Here is a 27,628-nt window from a genome sequence, read left to right as displayed (position 1 = left end):
CCCACGGTGTGCCAGCCGGGTAGACTACCAATGATACCGAGCATTACAGAGGCAGGTTTACTGGACCACGGTCAAGATTTTAAAATCCTGAAAGCCTGAGCCCGCAGGTTTGACTTTAAGCCCCTCGGTTGGCATTCTTGGAGAGGTCTGAAAGCCTAGTCAAGCTGACCCCCCCCCCTCAGCCAAAGGCGTGGGTAATTTAAGTCGGGGGGCAGCGGAAGGTTTGCCCCGCAGCCCTGCCCTGGGAGGCGTTTCTTCTCCACTTTGCCTGCATCTGGCTGAGAAGCCTTTTGCCTCCTCTGTGGAGCTGCGGTCTGGGGCGGGGGGAGGGAGGGCTAATTCGTGTCAGATGGAGGGGCGCCCGGGGACCGTGCGCTCGCTCGCCCGGCTTTTGTTCCAGGCGTCTGACTTCTGACGGTAGAGTGGACTTGGAGGTGCCGGCTGCGCCCTTTCGGGTCTCCGGGGTCGAACTTTGCCTGGGACTTCGAGGCGCAGGGGCCCAGGAGGCATCCCAGCCCGGCCCCGCCGCGGGAGAGGGGTCAGCGCCCGCCGCGGCCGACCTCGCCTGGCCCGGGCCGAGCTCTCCGCGGGCGCCCGGGCGGCCATGCGGCTGCGCGCTCTGACCTCGGGGCCGCCTGGAGGGTGCGCGCGTGGGGCCCGGGCGCGCCGGCACCGGCGCCAGGTGAGTGGGTGCGAGCGCACGCGGGGGCGCAGGGCCGAGGGGGCGCGAAGGCACCGGCCTCTCGGAGCCGGGCGCGGGACTTGAAGAGGGGTCGCGGGGGCGCGGGGCTTGGAGCTGGGGAGCGGGGGCGCAGGGGCTCTCGGAGCGGACCGCTTTCGGGCCAGTGCGCGCGCGCGTAATGCGAGTGTGTCCCTATGCCCACGTGTGCCCGTGCTCGTGCGCCCTTGTCCGCGCCCAATCGCGCGTGGTTCTGTGCACGCGCGCAGGGGAGGACGAGGGGAAGCGGGGAAGCCGGCCTTTGCCTGGTGGGAGGCGGGCGCCCTAGCGAGCGCACGCACATGGAGTGGGAGAGTTCAGGGTTAACTTTCTAATCCAACTGCCTTTTGAACGCACTTCCTTGGACTCCTTTTCCGGAGAATGGAAGTAGGACACTGGCCTTGGACTGGGGGCGCAGCCCAGATTTCTTTCAAAGGGAAAGGGCCCCTAGCTCTGTGCTGATGGTGTGTTTCGATAATACAAGCTCGCCAGGGCCACGTTGCAGTCCGTGGTCCATGCGACCGTCCTCCACCGCTTTTGGATTAAACCGAGCAGATGCCCCCCGCCCCCTGGCTCGAGCAGCCCTTTCTCTGAGCCCAATAATTAGGCATTTATTGCATTCTTTTACCGGAAACGTTTCTAAGGTTCTGAGAAATGAGTAAGTCGAAGTGTCAGCTACTTCACATCACTTCTGTCGCCCTGCATTCTGATAATCAGTTTAACAGCCAAACGCTGTTGTTGGGGAGCTTGGGGACAGTGTGTCGTGTGTGTGGGGGGGTGTCTGGACGCCTGTGTCCTCTGGCTGTGAAAGGGTGGAGACCTCTGTGGGCGTCATCCTAGAGCTTTAGGGGCTACTCTGTCCATGCAGGCAGGTTTGGTGGCCCTTTAACTTCAGGGTCAAGTTGATTTGTGTTTTTGCCCTGGGTCTGCTCTCTGGAATGCTGCCTGCCGGTTTCCCAGGTACCAGAACTCAGGCCTAAATCCTCTTCCCGGGGAGGAAAAGAGCGCGGTCTGTGCTGATTTAGCCTTTGTGTGGGTCACTGTTTTGCTATTGTAACATTAGCCCAGAGAACCCACAGAGAGTTCTGTGCAGTTTTGCATTTCAGTAGAGCAGAGCAGAGTTGTACCCACCCGCGCTCACGTGGAGCTTTTCCTTGCTCAATTTTGCAGAGATTTTTCTTTCTAAAAAGAGACCTCACAATCAAGACCAGCACTAATTACCGGGTGCCCCTCCGGGAGTCCTTGTGGAACGGGCAGCCTTGCTCACTGCCCTTCCAACTGTCTGCTCCTAACAATTAAATGCAATTTAGATTCCTGAACTGAGCCTGCTAAATGCTGCAGCAGGGAAGCCTCCCCTCCCCCCGTGCACTCTGTGGCCCCACCTCTCTGGGCGAAATGAAAGCTCGGTATCAGGTGAGAACAAAGGCCGTCTAATCCCGTCTAGCTCATTTCACAATGGAGATGTTCTGTACAGATGAAGCGTGAGCAGATGTTATTACACTATCCGGAGCGAGTTCCTCCGGGATGCGGGCGGACAGACGGGGCTTCAAGCTCCTCCCCCTCCCCAACACCTCTGCTGTTTACCCTCCAGCCTTCTAGCTATGGCCCAGCGGGCAAGAAAACCCCAGGAACACAGTGCCTCTTTCTCCCTGGTTGGAATAAAGGTATTTGGAAGGAATAAGAGGTCACAGTGTCCCCCGTCGGCCCGAAGACTAGGGCCAATTCATCCCGTTAACAAATGTTAATTGAGGGTCTCAGGTTCTCTGTCTGCCAGGCACTGTGCAGAGGGGGCTCAGAGACACATGGATGAGAGCCCTGTATCCTGCCTCTGGGACATGGCAATGGAGCATCGGAGAGAAGGCGGATAAACAAATAACTCACACACGAGGGGGAAAAGTGTGTGCCAACTGGGGCATTGCTACGAGGACTGTATTTTCAGATACTTGAATGCCTGCTCCTGTCTGAGCACAAGACGGGTGGAGACAGGGTCTGAGCCCACAGCCTTTAACTTCTGCTCTGTGGTTTGTTTCGAGTCCTCCCATCCGTGTTTGTGGGTCCGCGGTGCTCATGGTTACGGTACAGGAGGACCCTGTGGGTGTCCGGAGTTTCACAGGAGGAACACCGTCGTCCCTCCCTTGCGGGCACTGAGTGCGGGAGCCCTGCTCTCCAAGAGTTTAGTGTCTTGCAAAAACCTGTAGCAAACGGATGAACACGGATATACTAGCAGTGCCTTATGTTTATGCAGGATCCTTATAGTATAGTCCATTATGTAGTGGCCGCTCTCGGTCCTGGCTGCAGATTGGAATCACAGGGTGAGTTCTGAAAAAAAGTTTGTATTCTAGCCTCACCTGCAGATGATCTGTTTAACTGGTCTGGGTGGGGTTTCAAAAGCTGAGCAAGGGATTCCCGTGGGCTGCTGGTGCACGCAACTCGTGCCTGGTATATATGTAGCATTTGGTCATTTCCAGTAGCTCTGCTCATAGGCAGGAGGGGAAGGTATCCTCTGTGTCTCCAAGTCCCTAGTGACTTCGCAGGGTCCCAGAGGTTGTACTGCAGGCAGCAGAACCTGAGTCCTGCTGGGTGCATGACACTTTGCCTCCTTCCAGAGGCTTGACAAGATCCACATGAACACCATGAGATGCCTGATGATGGTGCAAAGACTTTGGAGGAACTGGAAGTGGTCAGGTGGGTTGTGGGGGAGAGGAGGACTAGAGCTGGTCAGGTGGAAAGCTGTAAGCTGCCTGCCCTCCAGAGAGCTCAAGTAGCAGGGAAGATGAGAACAGCCAAAGCTTGTGTTCACATTGGAATCACCCCTCTGCCAGTTCCAGTCCCTCGTAAGGCCAACGGGGGATGGTAGCTGTGAATGATCAGTTACGTCTGCTGTAGGTCAGGGAGGGAGAAGTTGGGGTCTGAATACTTAATCAGATTGTACACTTGAATATGTGCAAACTTCAAAGTTGTTTTGTGCTTTGAATGTAAACCTGAATTTTAAAAACCCATCTGCCCAATTACAAAAAAAGCCTGCTGGGATTTCCATTCAGATGGCGTGGAATCTGTCGATTTTATGGAAGAAACTGCATCTTGACTAAAGCGAGTCTTATCATCCATGAACATGGTATATCCCTCTGCCTCTGTAGGTCTTCCTCACTTTCTTTCTGAGATGGTTTACATTTTTTACTTTATAGGCCTTTCACATGTTTTGTTAGATTGATTTCTAAGGATTTAATATTTTTGATGATGCTGTGAATGGTAATGTTCTTTGAATTTCAGTTTCTGAATGTTTATTGCTAGGATGTAGAAATACATTTTGTACAGTCAGTGAGCTCCTGTCCTTCAACTTTGCTGAACTTGCTTGTTAGTTCTAGAGCTTTTTTGTACATTTCATGAAAAAAAAAAACTTTTTTATACTTCTTCCTTTTCAAACTGGATACCTATTATTTATTTTTCTTGCCCGATTGCACTGATTAGAACCTCTAAGACAATGTTAAATAGAAATGTTGGTTGCAGACATCCTTGCCTTGTTCCGGAGCTTAAAGGGAAAGCATTCTGTCTGTTGTCCTTAAATTGGGGTTTGCGGTGGATTTTACCAAGTTGAGGAAGTCTCTCTCTATTTTGATTTGAGAGTGTTTATCAGGAAATCGATGTTGGATTTTGTCAGAGTTTCCCCCCCCGCCCCGATGAATTGAAAGATTGTGTAGGTTTCTTTTTTAGTTTACTGATTGGTATTTGAATGTTAGACCAACTTTGCCTCCCTGGGATAAATCCTGTTTGCTATGATGTATTATTTAGAAGTGTGTTGTTTAGTTTCTAAATACTTGGGGGATTTTATAAGGATCTTTTCTTTTATGGTTTCTAATATAATCCCATTGTGGTCAGAGAACATATTTAGTATGGTTTGAATACTTTTAAATTTATTTGGACTTGTTTTATGTCCCAGGCTGTGGTCTGCTTCAGTAAACATTCCATATGCACTTGAAAAGGATGTGCATTCTGTTGCTGTTGGTCAGATATTCTATCAGTGTCAATTAGGTCAAGTCTTTTGAGAATGTTGTTCAAATCTAATGTATCTTTGATTATTTTCTGCAATAATTATCAATTGTTATTATTGATTACAAATAATTATCAGTCATTGGGAAGGGGCATATTAGCTTTCTGGGGCTGCCGTAACAAAATGCCAGACTGGGGGGCTTAAACGACGGAAATGTATTTTCTTACAGTTCTGGAGGCTGGAAGTCCAAGATCAGGGTGTTGACAGGCTTCATTTTTCCTGAGGCCTTTTTCCTTGGTTTGTAGATGGCTACCTTCTCGCTGAGTCCTCCTCAAATGGACTTTCCTTAGTGTGCAAGCCCCCCCAAATGTCTCTTCTCCTTCTTGTAAGGGCACCAGTCCTACTGGGTTAGGAACCCACCCTTATGACCTTATTTGACCTTAATCACCTCTTTAAGAGCCCCATCTCTACAAACAGTCATATTGGGAGTTAGGTCTTCAACATACGAATTTCAGGGGGACATAGTTCAGTCCAAAAGAGGGATAAATAAGTTTCGGACCATATTTACACTTTTGCCTATTTATGTCTTTGCAATCCTATCATTTCTTGCTTTATGTATTTTGAAAGTAAGTATTGTTAATAGGTGCATACATGTTCATGATTGTATGTTCTCTTGATGCATGTACCCTCTTATCATTGTGAAATCCCTCTCCATATCATTGGTAACATTCTTTAATCTGGAATCGACTTTGCCTGATATTAATATAGCCACTTCAGCTTTCCTTTAACATTATCCTTGTGTATTTTTTCTGTCTTTTTTCTTTTTTAAAGGAATATAATCTGACAACTGTTGCCTTTTAATTAAAGCATTTAAACTATTTATATAATGTGATTACTAATATGGTGAGGTCTAAATCTATCATCTTGCTATTTGTTTTGTTTCTCTCACCTAGTCTTCGCTCTACTTTCTCTTTTTTTGCCATGTATAGAGTAATTGAACTTTTATTTTACTTTTATTTTTAATGTTTTAAAGATTTTATTTTTAGGTAATCTCTACACCCAATGTGGAGCTTGAACTCATGGCCCTGAGATCAAGAGTCCTGTGCTCTACTGACTGAGCCAGGCAGGTACTCCTAGATTAGTTGAACTTTTTAAAAAATAATTTCATTTTATCTGTTTTGTTGGATTATTACCTATCACTCATTATTTTAGTAGTTGCTTTGGGGTTTATAGTACATCTCTCTAGTTTATCACAGCCTGCTTCGCATGATAGTATATGAGAGCGTTGCAGTAGAATGCTTACATTTCTCTTTTCCTTGGCTTTGTGCTGTTTTATCATAAATTTTACTTTTATGTCTGTTGAACCCCACTTTACATCGTTATTGGTTTTTGCTTCAACAGTTAAGTATTTTGTAGTGAGCTTTTAATAATAAGAGAAAATCTTATGTATTTATCCACATACTTAGCATTTCTGGCACTGTTCCTTCCGTGTAAAGCTGTCTTTCCAGTTGTGACCATTTTCCTTGTGCTCAGTCTATGTTTAACTTGTCTTGTAGTACGTGTCAGCTGGTGATGAAATATTTCAGCTTTTGTATATCATAAGAATTTTTAAATTCGCTTTAATTTTTGAATGCTGTGTTTGCTGGGTCCAAACTTTCAGGGTGACAGAATTTCTCTTGGCACTCTATACCTCTCCACTGTTTTCTCACTAGATTTATTTTCCAGGAGAAATCTGCTGTTGTGCTAATAGTTGGTCTCCTGTCGCAATGTGTCTTTTCCTCTCCTCTGGGGGCCTTTACGATTTTCTGTGTATCACTGGGTTTGAGCAGTGTGATTATCATATGCCTTGGTGTCATTTCTGCCACACTTCTTGTGCCTGGGATTTACGGAGTTTCTTCAGTCTATGAGTTTATAGTTTCGCTCAGATTTTGGAAAAGTTTTAGGCATTATATTTTCTTTCTTTCCTTTTTTTTTTTTTTTAAAGATTTCATTTATTTGACAGACACAGCGAGAGAGGGAACACAAGCAGGGGGAGTGGGAGAGGGAGAAGCAGGCCTCCCACGGAGCAGGGAGCCCGATGTGGGGCTTGATCCCAGGACCCCGGGACCATGACCCGAGCCGGAGGCAGACGCCCAACGACTGAGCCACCCAGGTGCCCCGAGGCATTATATTTTCATGATTCCCCTACCTTCTTTACAGAGACCTCAATTACACATGTGTTAGGCTGCTTGAACTTTCCCACAGCTCGCTGATGCTCTGTTGATCTGTGTGTTTACTTAGGTGGTCCCTTCTTTCTGTGCTTTATTTTGGGCAGTTTGTACTGTGATGTGCGCATATACCGCATGCATGTGCTCATCAGCACTCGGCTAATGTTTCAGAGGGCCCTTGTGCACATCTTAGGGGTTCCATGCAGCCCTGTTTTGTGGTGCTCTGATGAGTGAACTCTTGCTGCCCTGTTCTGCCTGGACGCCTAGCACCTTCTCCTCAGTCCCGGGTGGTACACTGGTCCCCTTCCTTCTCTGCATTCTGGGACCTTCCTTGATGCAGGAATCTGGGGCAGTCATGGAGCTCACCCCACTGGTTTTCTGCCTCTGAGGAACTAGATAGATTGGTTTGCCTGTTCATGAACATCATGTAAATAGTCATCACTGTGTGCTTTTGTGTCGGAGTTCTTTTGCTCAGCACAATAACGCCTTAGGTGCTCATCCATGATTAGTAGTGTGTAATGGTAGCAAGCTCTTGCGTGTACCTGAACAGTGTTCTGTCATAGGAATATATCACAGTTTGTTTATCCAGTCTCCTTTTAGTGGACATTTGGGTTATTTCCTGATTGGGACATTTTTAAATAAGGCAGCTCTGCCCATTCTTGCGCAAGACTCTCGTGGGCATATGCATTTACTTCGGTTGGGTGTCTCCAGGAGTGGAATTGCTGAGTCACAGGATTGGTGTAGCTCTAAAAACATGTGTAAGAAACTATAGTTGTACCATTTGTTTCCCATTCTGGCTAACGTTTAATCTTCCAGGGAATTGTGGCTGCCTCTGGTGGTAAGTACGGGCCTCGTGGATCCAGGCGCTGGGAGGATACGCTGCTGAATATCACCAATGGGGTAGAACGATGGTGTTTGGTTTCTAAGGCAAATTGAATTTTTGTAAGATGATTGGATACAGCCATGAACCTTGACCCTGTAAACCGGGTAGATGAGTGGCTCAGGTATTCTAGTACCGTGTGTGTCGTGGATTCAGTGCTGTGCCGGGTTTAGGGAGGAACCGCGTATCTTAACATACTGGTCTTACATGACTGCTTCTCGGTCCGCAGAGGTGCACATTCACTTGGAAAGGCCCAGGGGCCAGGAGAATCAGTCACCCAGCTCCCTCTGAACACGGTTGTGCTGTTTGTTGAGCGTTGCTTCCAGAGGAAGCATTAAGATTCTGGGATTGCCTATGGATTACTTCGTCGTGGATGTCGGTGGAAGCTAATACAGGATCACATTATCAGTGTTGATTAGTGCCGCGCTCCTGACGCTCTTCACCCATTTATAAGGGGATTTGCAAGCCAGGGGGGCAAGGGGGTGTGAGCTTCCCTCTGGGGCTCTGGCATCGAGAATGCTGACGGGGTATCTGAGGCTCCCCTGGGGAATCCCAGTGTTGGCTGGATGGCTTCTTGTTCTTCTCTGTTGAACGGGTAAAGTTCCTTTTTAGCTCTTCCCAAACTCTGTTAGACGCCTTATTTCCTGAAAGAGAAAAGGCAAACAAACTACGAATCGTGGAGCTGACAGTTTCTCCCTTCGCTTTTTCAGCCAGAAGAATTAACGAGTCTGCACAGTTTTAAGAACAAAGCCTTTAAGAAACCCAAGGTCTGTGGGGTTTGCAAGCAGATTATTGACAGCCAAGGGATTTCATGCCGAGGTGAGTGCACGTTTATCATTCCCTTGCTAATGAAAACGAAACATAGCAAACAAACAAACAAAAACCCAAATGAGAAGCTTCTTTCAGGAGTTGGGAGTTTCCAAAAGTTAAATCGTGGAATTCCCCTTCCGAGCTGGTGTTTACCCCCCGCCCTTCTTGGGGCAGGGACCGACTGTATTTACTCAGATTCATGCTCAGGAGGAAACTTTTCCAGAAGGAGTAGAGCTGCTGATGTGGGCGAGGGGACAGCAGTGAGCGACTGTGACTTGCCTCTTCCGTCCATGCTGGGGGGGTCCGTGACTTGGGTTATTCAGTCTTGCGCTCTGACCTCTTAGTGAGTGTACAATGGAATGTTCTGCACCTCAGGGTCAGGGCTCTCCTGGCGGGCCCTTCAGCCTGGAGTCAGGGCTCTGATGCTCAAGCCCCAGGCAGTCCGTGTGTTTGCGTGTTAATAAATCCGGAGAGTGGGCCTGTGAGAACAACACTGCTCGTTTCCCTTGAGCCCTAGAATCCTGGCTGGGGGCTGGGGGCCCACGTCACAGAGCACAGGCAGGTTGGGGGACTGGGCCCTGGAGGAGGCACAGGGTGGCCCTGTGGTGTCGCCAGTGGGCTTCTGTGGTGTTGGGACTGCCTCTTGGCTCCCCTTTCTCCCCAAGGACCCCTGTACTCAGTCCCTGTGGGCTGCTTTGGGGTGGGGCTGTGGGGGAGGAGGGTCAGACTTCAGCGGGGTGAGGGGGGACCCGGGCCTCTAAGGTTTCTCTTGCAGGGAAAGGGCCTGAGAGTGGGTGGGCTGGTGTGGCTGCTCCACCTAAGGGACCTGTGTCATTTTTGCTGACGGTGCTCCCAGGGCCATGAGCATGCCGCCATCTCGGTCATTCCTTTCCTGCTGTGGCCGCAGGGGCCTGCCGGCGGGGTCCTCCCCTACCTGACCCCCCAGTGTCTCTGTGTCCTTTTCTGGACGTGTGGGCCCCCTCCCTTCTCCCTGGAGGCAGCCTGTGTGACAGCCTGGGGGTGCTCCCTGTCACCTGGCCCCCACGAGCTGCTGCGCGGGCTGGAGAGGTCTTGCATCGCACGACTCAGTGCTCTTGTCTTAAGGGATCACTCTGATGGCTCCAAACACGACTGTACGATGGGCACCCTGGTGACATTGTCAGGCGAACAAGGCCTGTGGAAGGACCAGTCTCACTGGGATCAAAATGTGAGACTTGGGGTATCTCTCCTGCCCCACAGACACACCTGCAGACGTGTGGGGGCAGGATGTGGGCATGCTGCTCCCAGAACTGGAGTCAGGAGCCCGGCAGGGTCACCGCGGGTGTAGACGGGGCCCGGCAGGGTCGCTGTGGGTGACTGTGATTGGCTGCTCAGAGGAAACTGTGGCGCTTCCATGGTTCTGTTGCCTGCCCCTGACAAGATGTAGTTAATCTCTATGGTCTGTTCCTTTTGTCAGTAAACTGTAGAGACCATGAAAAGGGACCACGAGTAGTTTTGTCTCCTGTGACTTATACATGTCACATGCATCTGCGTGTTGAGCCCCTGTACGTGCCGCCTGGAGACAATGAGGCACGCCCGTTACAGACATCATCTAAGCGGTCATGCACGCCAGCTTCGTGAGTTTGTGGTGGAAGGGCCGTTTCTTAGGCTCATTGCTGGAGAAGCAGTAGGTGTGTTGGAGCTGAGCGTGGACGGTGGAGCCAGGCTCCTGGGGTTCCCGTTCTCCCTCTCTTTGCTTGAATTTTCCTTTAGAGTTACTGTGAATAACTGATTAAGTACACGTGGAACACACAGAACGTTGACTGGCTCGAGAGAGTGGGCAGGAGTGTTAGTGATGGTGGTGGTGGTGATGAAGATGATGGTGGTGGTGGTGATGGTCATGATGATGATGGTGATGATGGTGGTAATGAAGATGGTGGTGGTGGTGATGGTGGTGATGATGATGGTAACATTGGTGATGGCATTGGTGGTAATGATGATTGTTAACAATGATGGTGATGGTGGTGATAATGCTGATTATGGTGGTGATGGTGATATGATGATGGTGACGTTGGTGATGACGGTGTGATGTTGATGGTGTTGGTGATGGTGATGATGGTGATGATGATGGTGGCGATGGTGACATTGGTAATGAGGAAGAAGGTGGTGATGATGACGGTGATGACATTGGTGATGGTGGTGGTGATAATGCTGATTGTAACGATGATGGTGGTGATGTAGAGGATGACAGTGATGAAGATGATGATGAAGTTGTTAATGGGTGATGAGGAAGAAGATGCCGCTGCGATGGTGACGTTGGTGATAATGCTGGTTGTGGTGGTGCTGACAGTGATATGACGATGGTGCTGCTGATGGTGATGGTGATGGTAGAGAAAGGTAGGGGTGTATTCTGTGACTCAGGCTCCTATTTTTGCTCTTCCTGTTCTGGCTCATTCTTGACCTTCAAGTCCTTTACTTTCACATTTATCCCCCCGTTTTACCTCATATCTCGTATATGGCGAGATTAGAAAAAAAAGCTTCATTTTTACAAAGCTGTGATGCTTGACATAGAGTCTTTCTTAATCCTTATTCTGGAACCTTACAGGGAAAGGCAGAGATGGCAGTGAGGGTGGGTGATGGGGCTCAGTGTGTGGTTGTGGCTCACGTCATGCCACCCAGAACCCTGCTGATGGCACCCCAGCTCTGTGCCCTCGCCGCCGATTAGGGCATTGTGGTAACCTGTTCCACCAGGTTCCCTCGGGTGGTTTAAAATGGTTCAGTTTTCACTGATGATGCTTTTCTGAACCCAGCCTGGTCATATTTTAGATAAGGCAGTGGAAGACTGGGGTGCAGGTGATGCTGGTGTTCTGGTTTTGAGCGGGTGTTGAGAGATGTGAGTTCGGGGGGTTTAGCCTCCAGAGGGAGATGGTCTGGGAGGGTGCGGGGTCAGACCGAGCAGAAGTGATCCCGTTGGAAAGGCTTTGCCTGGATCTTATCATGGAATAGGAGAGAACAGACTGGAATGGAAAAGTGACAGAGCATGAAGGAATGCCGCAAAGAGGGACCCGCTTGGGAGGAACCTGAGGAGATGAGGGTTGAGAAAGGAAGCAACAGGGAGAGGGAAATGGAATGAGGGAGTTTTGTAAGGAAGGTTGGATGATGACTTTTCCTCTTCAGTAAACAAAATGTGTGTTAAGCACCTGCTAGAATGAGAAGATGAGAAAGCTGTGCCCTGTGTATGAGGAGCTCAAAGCTCACGGTCTGAGGGGGGAGTCCCGTCTGTGAGGGGCTCACGGTCTGAGGGGGGAGTCCCGTCGGTGAGGGGCTCACGGTCTGAGGGGGGAGTCCCGTCGGTGAGGGGCTCACGGTCTGAGGGGGGAGTCCCGTCGGTGAGGGGCTCACGGTCTGAGGGGGGCGTCCCGTCGGTGAGGGGCTCACGGTCTGAGGGGGGAGTCCCGTCGGTGAGGGGCTCACGGTCTGAGGGGGGAGTCCCGTCGGTGAGGGGCTCACGGTCTGAGGGGGGAGTCCCTTCTGTGAGGGGCTCACGGTCTGAGGGGGGAGTCTTGTCAGTGAGGAGGCACTCAGAGTCTGAGGTGGGAGTCCTGTTTGTGAAGAGCTCATGGTCTGAAGCGGGAGTCCTGTCAGTGAGGAGGCTCTCACAGTCTGAGGGGGCGTCCCCTCTGTGAGGAGGTACTCAAAGTCTGAAGGGGGAGTCCCGTCGGTGAGGAGGCTCTCACAGTCTGAGGGGGGGCATCCTGCCTGTGAGGAGCTCACAGTCTGAGGGGGGCATCCTCTCTGTGAGGAGCTCACAGTCTGAGGAGGGTGACCTGTTTGTGAGGGGCTCACGGTCTGAGGGAGGCATCATGTCTGTGAAGGGCTCATGGTCTGAAGGGGGCATCCTGTCTGTGAGGAGGCACTCAGAGTCTGACAGGGGCATCTTGTCTGTAAAGGGCTCACAGTCTGAGGGGGGCGTCCTGTCTGTGAGGCCATCACGGTCCATGGTATACTAAGTGATTATTGATAAAGACTTGGGTAGATGGTAGATCGGTAGATATACGTGGTAAGGGCTTGCTTTGTGCCAGATGCTGTGTTACGACCCTAGGACACGCGGGCAGTTAGGACCAACAAGTCAGCTGAGAGAGCAGTGAATGTTAGGGCAGGCTGCCCTGTGCTGGGGCCTCCGGTCCCCGCCTGTCTGTGTAGCCGGTTCCTGGGAACCCAGAGAGGCTGGTGAACTTGAGTGTAGACGGGCGAGTAGCGGAGAAGCAAGGGCTCATCTCTCCCTTGGTAAATATGTGCAGAGTGTCGTATAAAAGCTTCTGACGGGCCTGTAAGACAGTGGCCTGGATTTCTGAGGCTCCTGCAGACATTTGGAAGAATAGCAGTTCCAAGACAACATGTAAAAATGTCTGGCGCTTCAGAGCCAGATGCTCTGGGCCAGGGCTGGTGTACTGGGAGCCGGGATTCTTACCCCAGGCTTTGGAAACCCCTGTGTGACAAGGGAGCCGATGTGTGGCGGTGGAGACGGTGCTCCAACGGACTGGATGTGTGTTGTGTCATCAAGGCCTGGAATACTTGTGAGAAGCACACGCACCACGGACCCTGGACCCTCTCGGACGCGGGGCTCCACTCAGTGTGGAGCAGGAACCGGCTCCCACCCTGCACCCTGTGGCCTTGAGCTCCACTGGCTCTCTCACTTGATGCTTGGCGGCTTTCCATTTTTGCGAATCGGTGGATGAAAAGTGGTATCTCCCTTGATTGTATTTTTAATTCATCTGTTACTACTTGAGGTAGCCGCTATAAAAGACACAGAGGAGATGTCTGTGGTGTTCATTTTAGTGAGCTAGCCTGTCAGATCCCTTGCTCATTTAAAAAATTAGATTACTGGGGCACCTGGGTGGTGCCACTGTTTGAGCATCTGACTTTTGGTTTCAGCTCAGGTCATGATCTTGGGGTCGTGAGATCGAGCCCCGTGTTGGGATCCACTGTCAGTGCGGGGTCTGCTTGGGATTCTCTCCTCTGTCCCCCCCGCTGTGCACACGCTTTCTCTTTCTCTCAAATAAATAAATAAATCTTAAAAAAATTAGATTCTATATTATCTTTCCTTCTTGAATTAGAAGAATTCATTATCTTACAAATACGAATCATTTTATCCATTACATCAGGCAGAACATTTGCCAACTTTTGATGGACTTGGACCCACAGGCGTGTGAATTTCTTACAATTCGACCTTCTGCATGGCAAGCCTTCCAGGCAGTTGTTTGTCTGATTTTGTCTGTGGAGTGTTTACCTCGGGCAAGTTTTAAGGTCCGGCTTGTTCAGACCCACCCATCACTTCGTTTAATCCCTGTGTTCGATTGTTTTTTAAGGCACCTTCCCTTCTCTGTGGCCATAAGGCTGTTCTGCATGGTTTGTTCCAATATTCCTTCTGCTTTTCCAGTTCTGATCCAGTTTCATGATTGATTCATCTGGAATTTGCACTATTTCTGTTATTTTTTGTGAGTTAGCTGGTTTTCCCAGTGAGAGACATATTGCATGCCCCATGCTTTGCTTATCCGAGTTGGGATGACACCTCCGTCCTGCCCAGAGTTCTCAGGTGTGGATCAGACCATTGCTCATGGCTGTTCTTACAGCGTTTAGTTTGTTTTGTACTGTACATAGCTTTACATCTCTTCATCTTGCTTATTATAAATGTCGTCACATATTAGGTTTTTAGAAATCATAGTCTTTCAACAGCTACCCAATATTTTATTTATGGATATACAATTCTTCTAATTGCTTTCGTAAAGTCTTTTTTTTTTCATGCAGAAAGGAATCTTTGGTATCACTTTGTTCTGCTTCTCGTTCTGTATAACGAGAAGAGTAATGGTGTCGTGTGTGTATATGTGTGTATATTTTGTGCTTCTGTTAGGCATAATAGGGAGGCTGGACCCTCCTGTCTGCTTCTGCATTCGACCTGTTTCAACCTTGTATTACGTGGGGTTCTCCAGAGAAACAGAGCCAGTGGGATTTGTCAGAAGGGGTTGGCTCTGGTTAAGGAGGCTGCGAGGGCCCAAGATCTGTGGTTGGCAAGCCGGAGAGCTGGTGTGTAGCTCCAGTCCGAGTCCAAGTTCAGAAGCAGGAGAACACTGGCTGTCCCAGATCAACGACAGTCATGCAGAGAGAATTCTTTCTTACTCTGCCCTTCATTCTGTTTAGTTCCTCACTGGATTAGATGAGGGCCCACCCTGGCCGGGGAGGGCAATCTGCTTCTCTCGCTTACAGATTCAGATATTAAGCTCATCCAGAAACACGTTCAACCAGATATCTGGGCATCTCGTGGCCCGGTGAAGTTGACACGTAAAATGAACCATCACAAGCACGTTGTTTTGGTTCAGGGAGGATCCAGCCTCACGTAGGTATGTGTTTGGAAAAGGAAGCATTTTGATAACCTTTTCAGATTATTGAGGGTATTCTTTATGGATACCAAACCAAAACTCAAGTGATGTTTCTTAAAGCTTAGTTTTGGTGTGGGGTCTGGAACTGTGTCGATGAGCTTTGCCTACTCTGTTCTGTTAAGATCCATGAGGCTGTCTAGCACTTTGAGAGTATGTTCTCGCCAGGCGTGACCATGTGATGTCAGGCAGTGGTCATTTGGAAAATAGTGGTTCAACGAGTTCTGCAGATTTTTCTCGATGTTAACACATTTATTATAAAATACCAAGAAAACCCCCCCCATACTTGTTCTTTTCAGTGTCGATTCTATCAGAACAGTGTTAGGAGTTGTCAAGCTCATGGGGATGGATACCTGTCTCCCCAAGTTCTAAATTTCACTTGAAATCTCAAATTTTGTCATCGGCCAAATGCTGTTAGTTGTTTACTTCACCGTGACAGGCACGCTTTGTTCATTGGTGAGACTGATGAGTGTGCAAGTCTGAATAGCCAGGCATTGTCTGCCTGGGAGTCCTTTCAGACAAAAACGGTGTTTCCTGAGAAGGCAGCTAGGTCAGCTGCCTGCTCCCACCCACACAGGTGCTTCTCCCAAGCTCTACCATGCTTCACCGTGCAGAGAAGTACTCAGTGCTCACGTCCCAGCTGGTCTCACGGAAAGGTGAAAACGCAAGAAGAGAATACTGGTTACGCAGCGGACAGTGAGTGCTGTATTCCACACGGAGAAGCAATACGTCCTGGAACTATGTACGGAGTACGTAATGGTTCTCAGGAGACGCTAGGGGTCTTCTGCTCCGCATGCAGTCTCCCCGGGTCATGGGCTTAGGTGTGGAGGTGGCCGATGTATGAAGCGGTGATGAGATGTGACCCAGCGGCACAAAACAGGGGAAAACACAGGAGAGTAGGCACTCATGCTGTATTGTAAGGGCCTTTGGGCAGTTGCTGGAGGAGAGTTCGGGGTGACGTGGACACAGGGTCACGTGAGGGTTATGTGGAAAGAGGTCTGTGGAAGCAGAAAGAACGTCCCAGTGGCCTGTGAGTTTGGCCTTGGGTGGAAGATTCCAGCCTTACTGTTTACTGAGTGCTCAGCGCCCAGAAGCTAGGGACATTGTAATGCAGAGAAGCCACAAGGAGGAGGTGTGTGAAGAACAGAGTTGGCGCATTTCCGTGGCGTCTTTAGAGACCCTGGACCAGGAACGGTAGTAGAAGTGGTCGTGCTCAGTGCATCTGACGGGCTCCCAGCTGGCACTGCTCTGCACGGTGCGTTCTGTCCTCTGACCACCTGTGTCACAGATGAGGAAACTGAGCACCAGCATGTGGGGCCTCTGTACTTCAGCTTGGAGGATGTGCTGATGCTTTCAGCAGGAAGAAATTGGACAAGGGCTGTGATGGAGCGAAAGGTAATGAGAATAATGAGGCAAGTGTGTGTTGTTGTTTTTTGATGAAAGGGACATTTTTGCGTTTAGGATTAATAGGATTCTTTTCATTTTCATGTAAGTGAAAGTAATGAGATGCCGGGGAAACTGCAATGAACATATTTGTGTAATGCATGCATTTGATACCATCCATATTTAGAACCATCAGTAATGGTTTTTAGGAGGCAGAGTCATGGCCTTAGATAATTATGTAGTGACGGGCCCAGAAATACTGAGATTAACATGTTGATTTTTATCTGGGAACAGAGCATAGGGTCTCTTTATTTTAAAACCTGCACAGATTCTGCTCCTTACGGGGACCGCTGGAGTTTTTAAAAAATGATTTTTGTTAACACAGTAATTCAGGACTCTTTGTACATCAAATGTTGCCTAGAATTTATAAAAGTCCAGTATTAGAAAAAAATACCATATAAAACCCTGAAGAGTCCACCAAAAAACTGTTGGCACTAACAGATGAATTTGGTAAAGTGGCAGGATACATGATCAACATACAAAAATCAGTTGTGTTTCTAGACACTGACAGTGAACTATCTGAAAGAGAGATTAAGAACGGAATCTAACTTCCAGTGGCATCACAAACAATAAAATACTTAGGAATATGTTTAACCAGTAAGGTGAAAGACCTGTACTCTGAAAATTATCATTGATGAAAGAAATTGATGGCAAACATTGGAAAATAGATGGAAACATTCCCATGTTGTTGGATTGGAAGAATTAATATTGTTAAAACATCCATGCTACCCAAGGTAATCGGCAGATTCAACACAGTCTCTATCAAAATTCCAATGGCATTTCTTACAGAAATAGAAACAACCCTAAAATTCAGATGAGATCACAAAAGACCCCAAATAGCCAAATCAAACTCGAGAAAGAACAGAGCTGGAGGCGTTATGCTTCCTGATTTCAAACTATATTGCAAAGCTGTCATCATCAGAACAGTGTGGTACTGCATAAAAATACAGTGGAACAGACCAGTGGAACAGTATTGGGAGCCTAGGAATAAACCTGCACACGTATGGTCAACTATTCTTTGACAAGCGTGCCAAGAACACACAGGGGAAGGATAATCTCTTCAACAGCAGTGCTGGGAAGATGGTTAATGACACGCAGAAGAATGAAGCTGCTCTTAATGTCTCTACCACTCAGAAAAATTAACTTTAACTGCATGAAAGACTTAAATGTAAGACCTGAACCCATAAAATGACTAGACGAAAACAGAGGAAGATCTCCCTGATGTTGGTCTTTGCAGCAATTTCCTGGATATGACACCAAAAGCAAACATCAAGAAGTGGGACTACAGCTAACTCAAAAGCTTCTGCATGGCCAAAGAAACTATCAACAAAATGGAAAGGCAACCCACAGAAGGGGAGAAGATATTTGCAAATCATATGTCTGATGAGGGATTAGTATCCAAAGTAAATGAAGAACTCCTACAACTCAGTAGCAGACAACCAAAATAATGGGATTAAGAAATGGGCAGAGGAACTGAATGACACTTTCCCCCAGAAGACATCTGGATGCCCAACAGGTACATGAAAAGATGCTCAATATCACTCGTCACTGGGGAAGTGCGAATTACAATGAGTTACCATCTCACACTTGTTAGAATGACTTTCATGAAAAAGACAAGAGATAACAGGTGTTGGTGAGGATGTGGAGAAAGGGAATGCCCATGCACTGTTGGTGGGAACATGGACTGGTGCAGCCACCGTGGAAAACAGTATGGAGGGTCCTCAAAGAGTTAAACCTAGAATTTCTTATGATCTGGCAATTCTACTTCGGGGTATATATTTGAAGGAAATCAGATCATTAAGAGGTATCTGTCCTCTCTTTCTCGTAAAAGTGTTATTCACAATAGCCAAGATACGGAAGAAATCTGAGTGTCCATCGATGGATGAGTGGATAAAGAAAATGTGGTATATAAATGAGGGAAAATTATTCAGCTGCATATTCAGCGGGAAATCCCGCTATTTGGAACAGCATGGATGAACCTGGAGGACACTCTGCTAAGTGAAACAAGTCAGAAAAAGACAAACACTTTATGGTATCACGTATATGTGAAATCTTAAAAAAACCCCAAATATCTCAAACTAAAGAGAAATGGAGTAGAATGGTGGTTTCCAGGGTTGAACCTGGGGGAAATGGGAAGATGTTGGTCTGAGGGCACGAACTTTCAGTTGCAAGATGAATGAGTTTTACGGATCTAATGTGCAGCATGATGACTGTGGTTAAAAGTACTTTATTGGATACTTAAAGTTTGCTAAGAGAATACATCTTAGGTATTTCCTCCCTCTCTCTCACACACACACACACACACACACACGCCCGGGTAATGTGATGGATGTGATAATTAACGTGATTGTGGCAAATATTTCACAATGTAGACATGTATCAAATCATCATGTTGAACACCTTAAATATATACAATTTTGTCAATTATAGCTCAGGAAAGCTGGAAGCAAACAACAAAGCATGAGCTGCTGTGCTGGGGAGAGACCGGTGGTCAGAGTACACATGCACACCTTGTCCTTTTGGGCGTGTGCAGTTTAGGGATGCATTTTGTTGGGGAAGTTCTGGTGCTTTCTGCAGCCTCCCTTCTCCCTGGAGACTGCACCACATGGAGTGGCGGTCAGGGAGGGAGGGCCCCTCCCGTGTGCACCAGCTTCTGAAAGCGGACCCAGGGCAGATAAGACCTGAGGGGTCATGCAAGAACCCCAGGCTCCCATCACTAGACATGCAGAAGTTCGGTGGCTGTTTTGTGGAGCATGGTGAAAATCCAGCCAGCCTGTGTGATGGAAGGTGTTATCACCATGCAGCTCGTGCCCGGTGGGCGCTCCGTCGGTATCAGCTGCCCATCTCCATTCCCACCACTGTTACAAGAGGCTGGTGATTCCCAACAAAGGACACCGTCCTTGATGAGCTTGGTCTGGTGGGGGGAGACAGACACAGAGATTGCTGTGAAGTGAGGGGTAGTGGGATGAAGGCTAGGCAGAGGAAGGCAGGCCAGGGGCTTCTGGAGCGCATTAGCCCAGACTAGGAGGAGCGATGGAGGGCTTCCTGGTGGAGAAGGTGGTTGCCGCCTTCAGTCTTGGAGAAAGAAACATGTCAGCTCGACACAGAAGGGTGTGTGGGAAGTTCTAGACGGAGACAGGGGAGCAGAGCCAAGGGGGTGCGTGGAGATGGTGTGAGTGAAGCTCTGGGTCCGGGGGATGGGAGGGCGGGTGGGGCTGGCGGCGACGGCACGGGGGGATGTTGGATCCGTGTTGAGGAGCTGCGTTTTGTCTGTAGGCGAGAGGGTTGGAAACCTGGCCTGGACTGTGTCTGCTTCAGGCATTTATAGGTGTTGGAAAGGCCACGTGTGGCTGGGTGGGGAGCCAGGTGGAGACGGGCCATCGCTGGGCCCCTCACCCGCGTGGTTTCCCCAAAGGGATGCTCGTAGGACCACACGCAGTTGCACCTGGGGAAGCATGGCGCACACGGCGAGGCACACTGCCGCAGGTTGTCCGCTGGACTGCCGCTACTCTAAGGAAAACCTGAGGGGCCATCCATAAAACTTGGGGGGTCGCCTGCCTATGTACTGGAAACAGTGGGTCCACCTCTCGGGATCTCCACCTTAGTGCCTGGGTGGTTTACGTGAGGTTGCTGTGATCAGTTAATCCTTGTGAACGTAATGGCTTTGCCCTCTGATGGCCGGGGGCTCTCTTGTGGCTGAGTCGGCTGTCCCGTCCACCACGAGTGTGTCACACCGCTTGTGACCTGGCCACTGACCGGAGCCCTTTCCGGGTTGAGCTCGCCCACTGTAGCGAGTACCTCCTGCTGCATGACGAAATACTCCAGAAGTTAGTGCCCTGTGTGGTGGTAGCACCTGTCATTTCTCACTGCTTCAGTGGGACAGGAATTTGGGAGTCACGTGGCTGGGCAGTGCGGCTCCGGGCCTGTTGAGAGGCTGCATCATCTGAAGGCATGCCCGGGGCTGGAGCGCCCCTCCCGAGGTGGCCCTCTCACGCGGCTGCAAGCTGGTGCTGGCTGTTGGTGCGAGGCCTCAGTTCCCCCACGAGCCTCTCCGCGGGGCTGCTCCAGTGCCTGGCTGTCCTCAGCAGGGCTGGCTCGAGAGGTCGGAGCGGAGCCTGCAAGCCCTGCATTCTGCCACACCGCCTGGTCCCGCAGACCAGCCCCGAGCCACCATGGGAGGGACTGCATGCGGGCATGGGCGCATGGGTCACTCGGGCCATCGTGGAGTCTGACGGTCATGAGATTTGTGCCCCAGTCCCAGGCTGCGAGCGGACCAACTGCCCGGCTCGGTGTGTGTGTGTGTGTGTGTGTGTGGGCAGAGCATCCTCTGGGGCCAGGGGAATTCTTCCCTGCATTTCTGCTAATTCTTGCTTACCCGAAGGCCAAGGGCCTCTGACAATGTCCTCTCTACCTCGGGATCTCTCGCCAGCCTCCAGACCCAGCTGCGCTTCCATCCGCCTTTCTAGTCTGGCGCGGAAGCCCCTTTTTATTCCAAAGGCAAGTCTATCTTGATTAGAAAGTCACTCATCGCCTTTGTGCAGTGCACCCATTAGGAGATGTAGAGTAAATATTTGTCTTTGTGAATAATCTCACAAACCTCAGAGGCATAGAAAGACCATTCAGAAAATAGATCTTTGCAAAGATAACGCTCCTGGCTGTTCTCTGCTGGAGTTCCTGTAACCACCAGCCAGGGGCCAAGTTACTTTGTCTGCTTTATCATTTTTCAGTCCTGCAGGGACCTTTGTGAGTTCAGCGTTTCCATCCCCAGCTCTAGAACGGAGAGGGATGGGTGTGTGTGTGTGTGTGTGTGTGTGTGTGTGTGTGTGTGTGTGTGTTGGGGGGGGATAGTCTGGGCTTTGAAGCTCTGAGCCAGATTTAGGGCCCGGCTCCTCCCTCCCCGGCCCCCCTCCCAGGTCTGGTTCTTCCAGGATCCCCCACACTTGTGCATGTTGATAAATTGTGTTTGTCGTCTCAAACCGGGGTCCCTCGATGGCGTCCCGGTCACGCCGGGAGAAGCAGCTGAGGCCCAGAGAGTTCACTGGTCCTGCCCAGGGCCGCATGGCCGTGGAGGGCTGTGAAGGTCCCCGGCCCCATGCGCCCAGCCTGGGCCCCCTCCCCCGCGCCCCAGCTGCACCCTTGCCTTTCCCGCCCTACTCTTTCTGCCTGGCATCTGGCGCTGGCCGGGCCCGAGCCACGTGGGGGCTGTTGGGGTTCCCCTGGCAGCGCTGAGGCCCCAGCCTCCCGAGGGCGGGCCTGTGAAATCCCCCTGGGTTCTGGCTCTAAGTCTGCGCTCTCGGGGCCTCTGGATGGGCGCATGTCTCTGCGGTTCCCCCGCGGGAATTTAGACGTGGATTTATTCTGACGGTCCGTTCCCAGGCCGGGAGCATGCGGAGCGCAACAGGTGGCTTTGTCACTACTGGAAAGGCACCGGTCCTGGGCGCCTGGGTGGCTCAGTTCTTTAAGCGCCTGCCCTTGGCTCACATTATGATCTCGGGGTCCTGGGATCGAGCCCCGCATCGGGCTCCCTGCTCAGTGGGGAGTCAGCTTCTCCCTCTGCCCCTCCCCCACTTCATGCTCTCTCTCAAATAAATAAATTAAAAAAAAAAAAGAAAGAAAGGCACCAGTCCTAATGCTGGGGGGGAGGGGAGGGGGCACTTTAGGGTTTCCCGTCCCTCTTGGGGGGAGAAGCTGTGATTCCCAGGCCGACATGGAAGCTTGGTACAGCTCGGAGTCCATGCAGCTCTCCACCCCCAGGGATCCCAGAGAGCCCATGGCTATGGCTCGGCGCCTTCCTGGCCGCTGCCAACCGCCGGATCCTGGCCGGGGCCTTGCGCACCAGGCGCACCTGTACCCCGCACGCTGCTGATCTTCGAGGGTGGACGGGGTTTGCAGATGTGAGACGTGTTGCCTTCGAGGGTGTGGACGGGGTTTGCAGCTGTGAGACGTGTTGCTGCTGAGCCTGCTCAACGGACACCCCTTCTTTCTCTCTCTCTTCCAGCCTGCAGGTACTGCTACCACAAGCCATGTGAACCTAAGGTAAGTTGCTGCTTCCCCGGGGACTGTGCCCCCGCCGTGGCCTGGGCCGTGGCTTCTGCCGCCTTGGCCTGTGGCCATGGGTGTGGAACACACAAGAAAGAGGCTGCTAGATGCCTCGATGGGATGTATACGTTTCATCTCAGGAGTAAGCTGAAGAGCTGTGCACTCTGCTCTTGACTGTAGAACGTGACCCTCAAGAATCTGGTTTCAGATAAGAATGCGGTGACTGGCCCCACCCCCCGGCCCCCCAGCAGATGCCCCCTTCTCTCTCAGGATTATATCGTCGGGTCGGGGTGGCGTAGGCACAGCGTTTAGGGCACATGCCTGGCCTTGAGGATTTGGGGAGCTTCGTGTTAGGGTAGTTGTTCTTAGATTGGTGGGGTTGTCAGGCTGTCACGGAAGTCGGGGCCCTGAATTGGGGAAGGTTGTCCTGGTTTTTGAGTTCCTTGGAGGGGCTACATTGCCGAGGGCCCCCAGGAGCGCTGGAGGCCTGGGGTGCTTGGTGGGGGTTAGGACTTTGACCAGTGGGGCGGTGAGGAGGCCTGGACCTGGCAGGTGGGCAGTTGAGGGAACCGCGGGACGGAGGGCTGATATTCTGCCCCCGTCACAGTGTCCGTACTTCCCGCATTTTCCTGTAGTGCGTGCATCGACCCTCTGACTGGCCGGCCCTGCCTCAGAGGGAGCCTCTCACATAGGCAGGCCGCCCCCGTGGGAGATGGGGTTTTAGAGAGTCTTGGGATTTGGTTGCTGCCGTGCACCCCTCCTGGGTCAGCTATTGCTGAGAATTTCCGACTGGCTCTGGGCTCTGAGCAGAAGTGTGTGCTGGAGGCATGCTTCATGCGCTGTGAGCTGGCTCCTCACGGTGGGTCCTGTGTGTGGGGACTGGGGATCCTGAATCCCTCCACCCTCCCCACCACACAGGCACGTACGCACGCACGATTTACCCCCGTGCAGGAGCACACACTCACACCAGCACAAACACAACCATGCACACTCACAGTTTGCACCATTTATGCGCACACTTCACACACAGACGCACACAAACACCTGCACACTCACATGCACGCACACGCATACACACAGTCGGCAAGAACTATGGGCTAGTCCAGCCGTGTGTGTTTTTTCAAGAAAGAGATTAAATGCCTTTTCTTTGTAAACTTCCCACGACGGGGGATTTGGAATGCAGGAGAGGCGCAGAGTGCAATACAGAGCCCCGTGCTATACCGCCACCCAGCCCCGTGGCCAGCAGCCCTCCCGCCGTCCCCTCCGAAGCCCTGGGTCCCCTGCCTCTCCGAGATGTCACGGGATGTGCGTTTGAGCTGTTTTAGGAGCAGGTGCCCCTGGTGGGGCTTCAGGGCCTGTCTGCTTCCTTTCTGGTCTCACTCTGGAGGAGCCCCCTTTCTGGCTGAGGCCAGCTGTTCCTTGCTCAGACACACTCACGGGGGCGGGGGGCTCGTTTCCAGCCTTGGCTTCTCCTTGTTCTGGTTTGCCTGCAAATATGCTCCTCTCTCATGCGTGTGGTGTGCTTCTAAGTGGTTGTGTTGGAGCACAGAATTTTCTGGATTTCCAGGAGGGTCCCCCCGCGCCCACGCCGGGAGGGTTGAGATGTGTATGGCTGGCCTGGCCACTCCTGGCTGGCAGCGGAGAACTGAGCCCCCTTGCTGTTGGCACCGTGTGTTCAAGGGGGGCCCAGAGCCGGCTCCTTAGAGGATTGAATTCTTTGGCTCCAAGAATATTCCAGAAGTCTTAGCTATCACCGATGATGGCATTTCTGGCCACAGTAATTGGATTTTGCTGAGAGGTAGATAAGCGTTTTCAGTAGATCGGGGTTGGGGGAAATGTATCCGCATTCATTTTTCTCGATAACCCAGCTTCGAGTGGCAGGAGAGAATGCCACCAGCAATAACAAAGCCCCTTCTTATTCCAGAACCATAACACCATGAGTGTGGGGCGCAGAAGGGCCATACGTTCCCAGCCACCGCTGGAGATAAGCCGGGGCAGCTCCGTCTGCCAGGAGCTGAGACACGGTTCTCGCAGACAGCGTGGGTCCTTCCTTAGCACGTGTGTGTGTGTGTAACACGCAGGCTCCTTCGGTGCCCGGGGCTCGCTGGATTTCCTGACACACAACCGTGATGCTTTGGCCTAACGTCCGAGCCGGTCCGGCTGCTTGCTGACTTGGGGAGGGCGGGTGCTGCAGGCTCCCTCTGTGACATCCGCAGGCCTGGTGGGGACTCGGAAGGAGTAACAGAGGCCAGGGGTGTGTGGCACCCTCCCCGGAGTGTGTTAGTGTGCGGTGAACCCCGCTGTACCGGCATCACCAAGGACAGAGCCATCCTGCAGAAACGGCCGAGCCAGGGGCTGGGGCCTGGGGGCTCATGAGGGCAGGGAAGTCGAGTCATGAGCTGGGGCCTCGCTCACAGCCCTGATGGACTGAAGTCACGGTCTTCCTAGTTGATGGGCAGTGTGGCCCCTCAGGTGAGGCCTTGGGCTCAGAGGGCACAGAGAAGCAGAGACCCGGGTCATGATCCCTGCGGGGGCCGTGATCCCCGTGGGGGCTTCTCGTCTGCTGCAGCAAGTCCCCTGGGGTTCCGGTTTCTTTATGTGTGAAATGGGTGAGTGATCCGTCCACAGTCCAACGTGAAGAAAGCTTTCTCTTGGCTGTTAATTATGGTAATCTTGATTATTTAGATTTTAAGGAAGGCAAATTATTTAGGTATAATGGCTGGGGAGTTTGGGATTGCAAATATTTTGCTCGCTGGGAGGCCTTGCTGGTTCGCTGGAGCCTCGTGAGCTGCCTGGGTGGCGTGAGCTGGCTTTTCCCAGCTGCTGGCTGACTCACGGGCATGAGCCACGGGAAGTAGGAGAGAGCCGTTGCAGGGAGACGGGCGATGGGGTCCCTGGTGGGGCCCCCCAAATATGGCAGAGGCGGGGTCCCAGTGGGCTTTGGCGAGCGGGCGGGAGCTCTGCAGAAGTGGGGCGCCGCATCCGCCGTTCCACGCCCCGGGCACGGTCCTTCTACGTCGGCCCAGACCGCACACCTGTTCTTAAAGGAGCCGTTGGTCAGGGATTGACGTGTTCAAGAGCACATGTTATGCCGACCTCCAGATAGGGTGTTTTGTTTTTTGCAAACGTAAGGCCCCCACATAGGGACAGAGCAGTGAGTTGGTGGAGCTGGAACCCACCTGCAGTGGTATGGAGCCATCATCTTGTGGAGGGTCCCCATGCCGGGCTCGCCCTGAGCCCCCTGTCATCTGTCTCCGAAGTCAGGGCTCTGTCCTCAGGCCGCTTTGTCCCTTGCACGACGTGGATGCCCAGCTTGCCTCTTCTCTTTCTGGGTGTGCCTTGACGGGTGCCTTGCTGGAGACAAAGTACAGGACCCCAGGGCTGCCTCCCTCGGTGAGGTGGGAGCCCCCTTCGGGAGAGGAGGGGGTCCCAGGCGGCTGCAGGGGCCTCTGTTTGCTCTGTCCCCCGTGTGACTGTCATGTGGTGGCCAAGCTGGGAAGCTTCAAACCTCCCAACAGAAGCCGAGCTGTGATGGGCACGCCGTTCCTCTCTCTGAAGGTTGAGGCGCGGCCAGGTGGCCCCCCCCCCCCCGAGAGCCTCTCCCACGTCTGGGCCCCGGGCAGTGTCAGCCCCCTCCTGCCGCCGCCTCTGCTGGCCTCCTGTGCTGGTGACCCCCGAGTTCTGGCTGTGTTTGGTGCAGGAGGCACAGTGACCTGCCCGAGACTGTGTCTTCTAGGTGGGCACCTCTGCCACGAGAGCCTACGGCGTCCTCAGAAACCACCACGGACGCGGGTCCTGGTGACAGCCGACGCCCGCCGGCGTAAGTGAGGAGTTGTAGCCAGGAGCTTACGTCTGCTGGTTCCCCTGCATCTCCAGACACAGCTGTCTTCCCCACCGTGTCCCAGGTGTGGTCCGTCGGCCCCTCCCCGCATCGGTCCAGCAAACGGGGACTGTTACAGGGCCCCTGCGTCCCAGCGGTCAGGGGCATCGGGTTTCAGAGTCGAGGTCTGTGCATGCTTTGTGCGTCCACCGTGGAGCCGGGGCCGGAATGTGCTCCTGGCATCCCTGCTCTGAAGCCTCCAGATCCCCCGTCTCATGCCCTCTGCCCCTTCCCCAGGCCGGAGCCTGTGGCCCACCCCACTCTGTATCTGTGTCTGCACCAGGAAGGTTGCCCAAGAGCCCTGGACTCACCAGCTCCTCCCAGGGTCCTTCCTCCCCCGAGGGAGCTGCAGCTTCTTGGCATCGCTGAGGCTCCTCAGAATTCCTTTGGAAATGCCGGCAGAGCTAGGAGCGTGTCTCTGGGACTTCGCTGGTGGCAGGCCTCCAGGCCTTGGGGGACGGCTTGGTTTGTGATGAATCCGAGCATTGCGGGCGTGAGCCTGTGGTGAGGTTCCTGCTCCTGCCTCGGTCACTGGTTTTGCCTGCAACACGAGCTGGGAGCATGCGGATCGGTTCAAGCAAGCCGGCTCGCTGAGGCACCCCGAGCGTGATGCCCCCCGACTTCGTGCAGCCCGGCTCCGATGGCAGAGCGAGGGCACCCGCGAATAGGAGACCCCTCCATTCGGCAGACATCCCTCTAGTGACGAGGGTAGCAGATGTGCGAGCGTGCAGCTGCCCGATGCCGTGTGGGGGATGGGATGCTGAGGCCGGGCTGCCCTGAGCCCAGGCTCGAATGTGGACAAACCCAAGAAGGAGCGCTTGGTGAATAATTTCCTTCCCTTGAGTGTTAGTGACGGGAATCACCACTCCCTGAAACTCTGCACTGGGGATGCCTTTCCTCACGCCTGCCCTCCTTCTGGGAGAACCGGAGACAGTGGAACTTTCCAGGCGTGGCGGTCGGAAGCAGCCCGTGAGACCGTAGGGCAAGGACCCCGGGATCTGAGCTTGACTGCCCCGCGGTCGCCACAGGCACTCGGGCCTTCGTTTCTTTCTCTACGAAATCAGAACACAGATGTCTTCCATGAGGGGTTCCGAGAACCCGGTTCAGCAGCCGGATTGAACCCAGCCCCGGGGCTTCTGGAGGGAGCAGCCCCTCCTTCTGGATAACTTGCATCCTGCATCCTCGGAGCAAGCACATTTCTCTGGAGACTGTTCTACCTGCAGTCAGGGTCATTATCCTACTAACGCAGC

At 52.0% G+C, this 27,628-nt stretch overlaps 1 protein-coding gene across 1 annotated transcript in view; it reads left to right on the top strand.

Annotated features, from left to right (window-relative positions):
- Window positions 1-8,494: 8,494 nt before the first annotated feature.
- Window positions 8,495-27,628, top strand: part of TNS3 (tensin 3) — a 167,289-nt gene continuing 148,155 nt past the window's right edge. The window contains exons 1-2 of the mRNA XM_088018255.1: window positions 8,495-8,612; window positions 22,458-22,495. The gene's annotated coding sequence lies outside the window, so the exon portion shown is untranslated. The remainder of the gene's footprint in view (window positions 8,613-22,457; window positions 22,496-27,628) is intronic.

Source organism: Eumetopias jubatus, unplaced genomic scaffold (genome assembly GCF_037043125.1).
Source record: "Eumetopias jubatus isolate StellerSeaLion01/CBP00866 unplaced genomic scaffold, mEumJub1_p1.0 scaffold_14, whole genome shotgun sequence".
Taxonomy (NCBI): Eukaryota; Metazoa; Chordata; class Mammalia; order Carnivora; family Otariidae; genus Eumetopias; species Eumetopias jubatus.
Note: the sequence above shows the minus strand (reverse complement) of the source record. Positions and strands in the feature narration are given on the sequence as shown.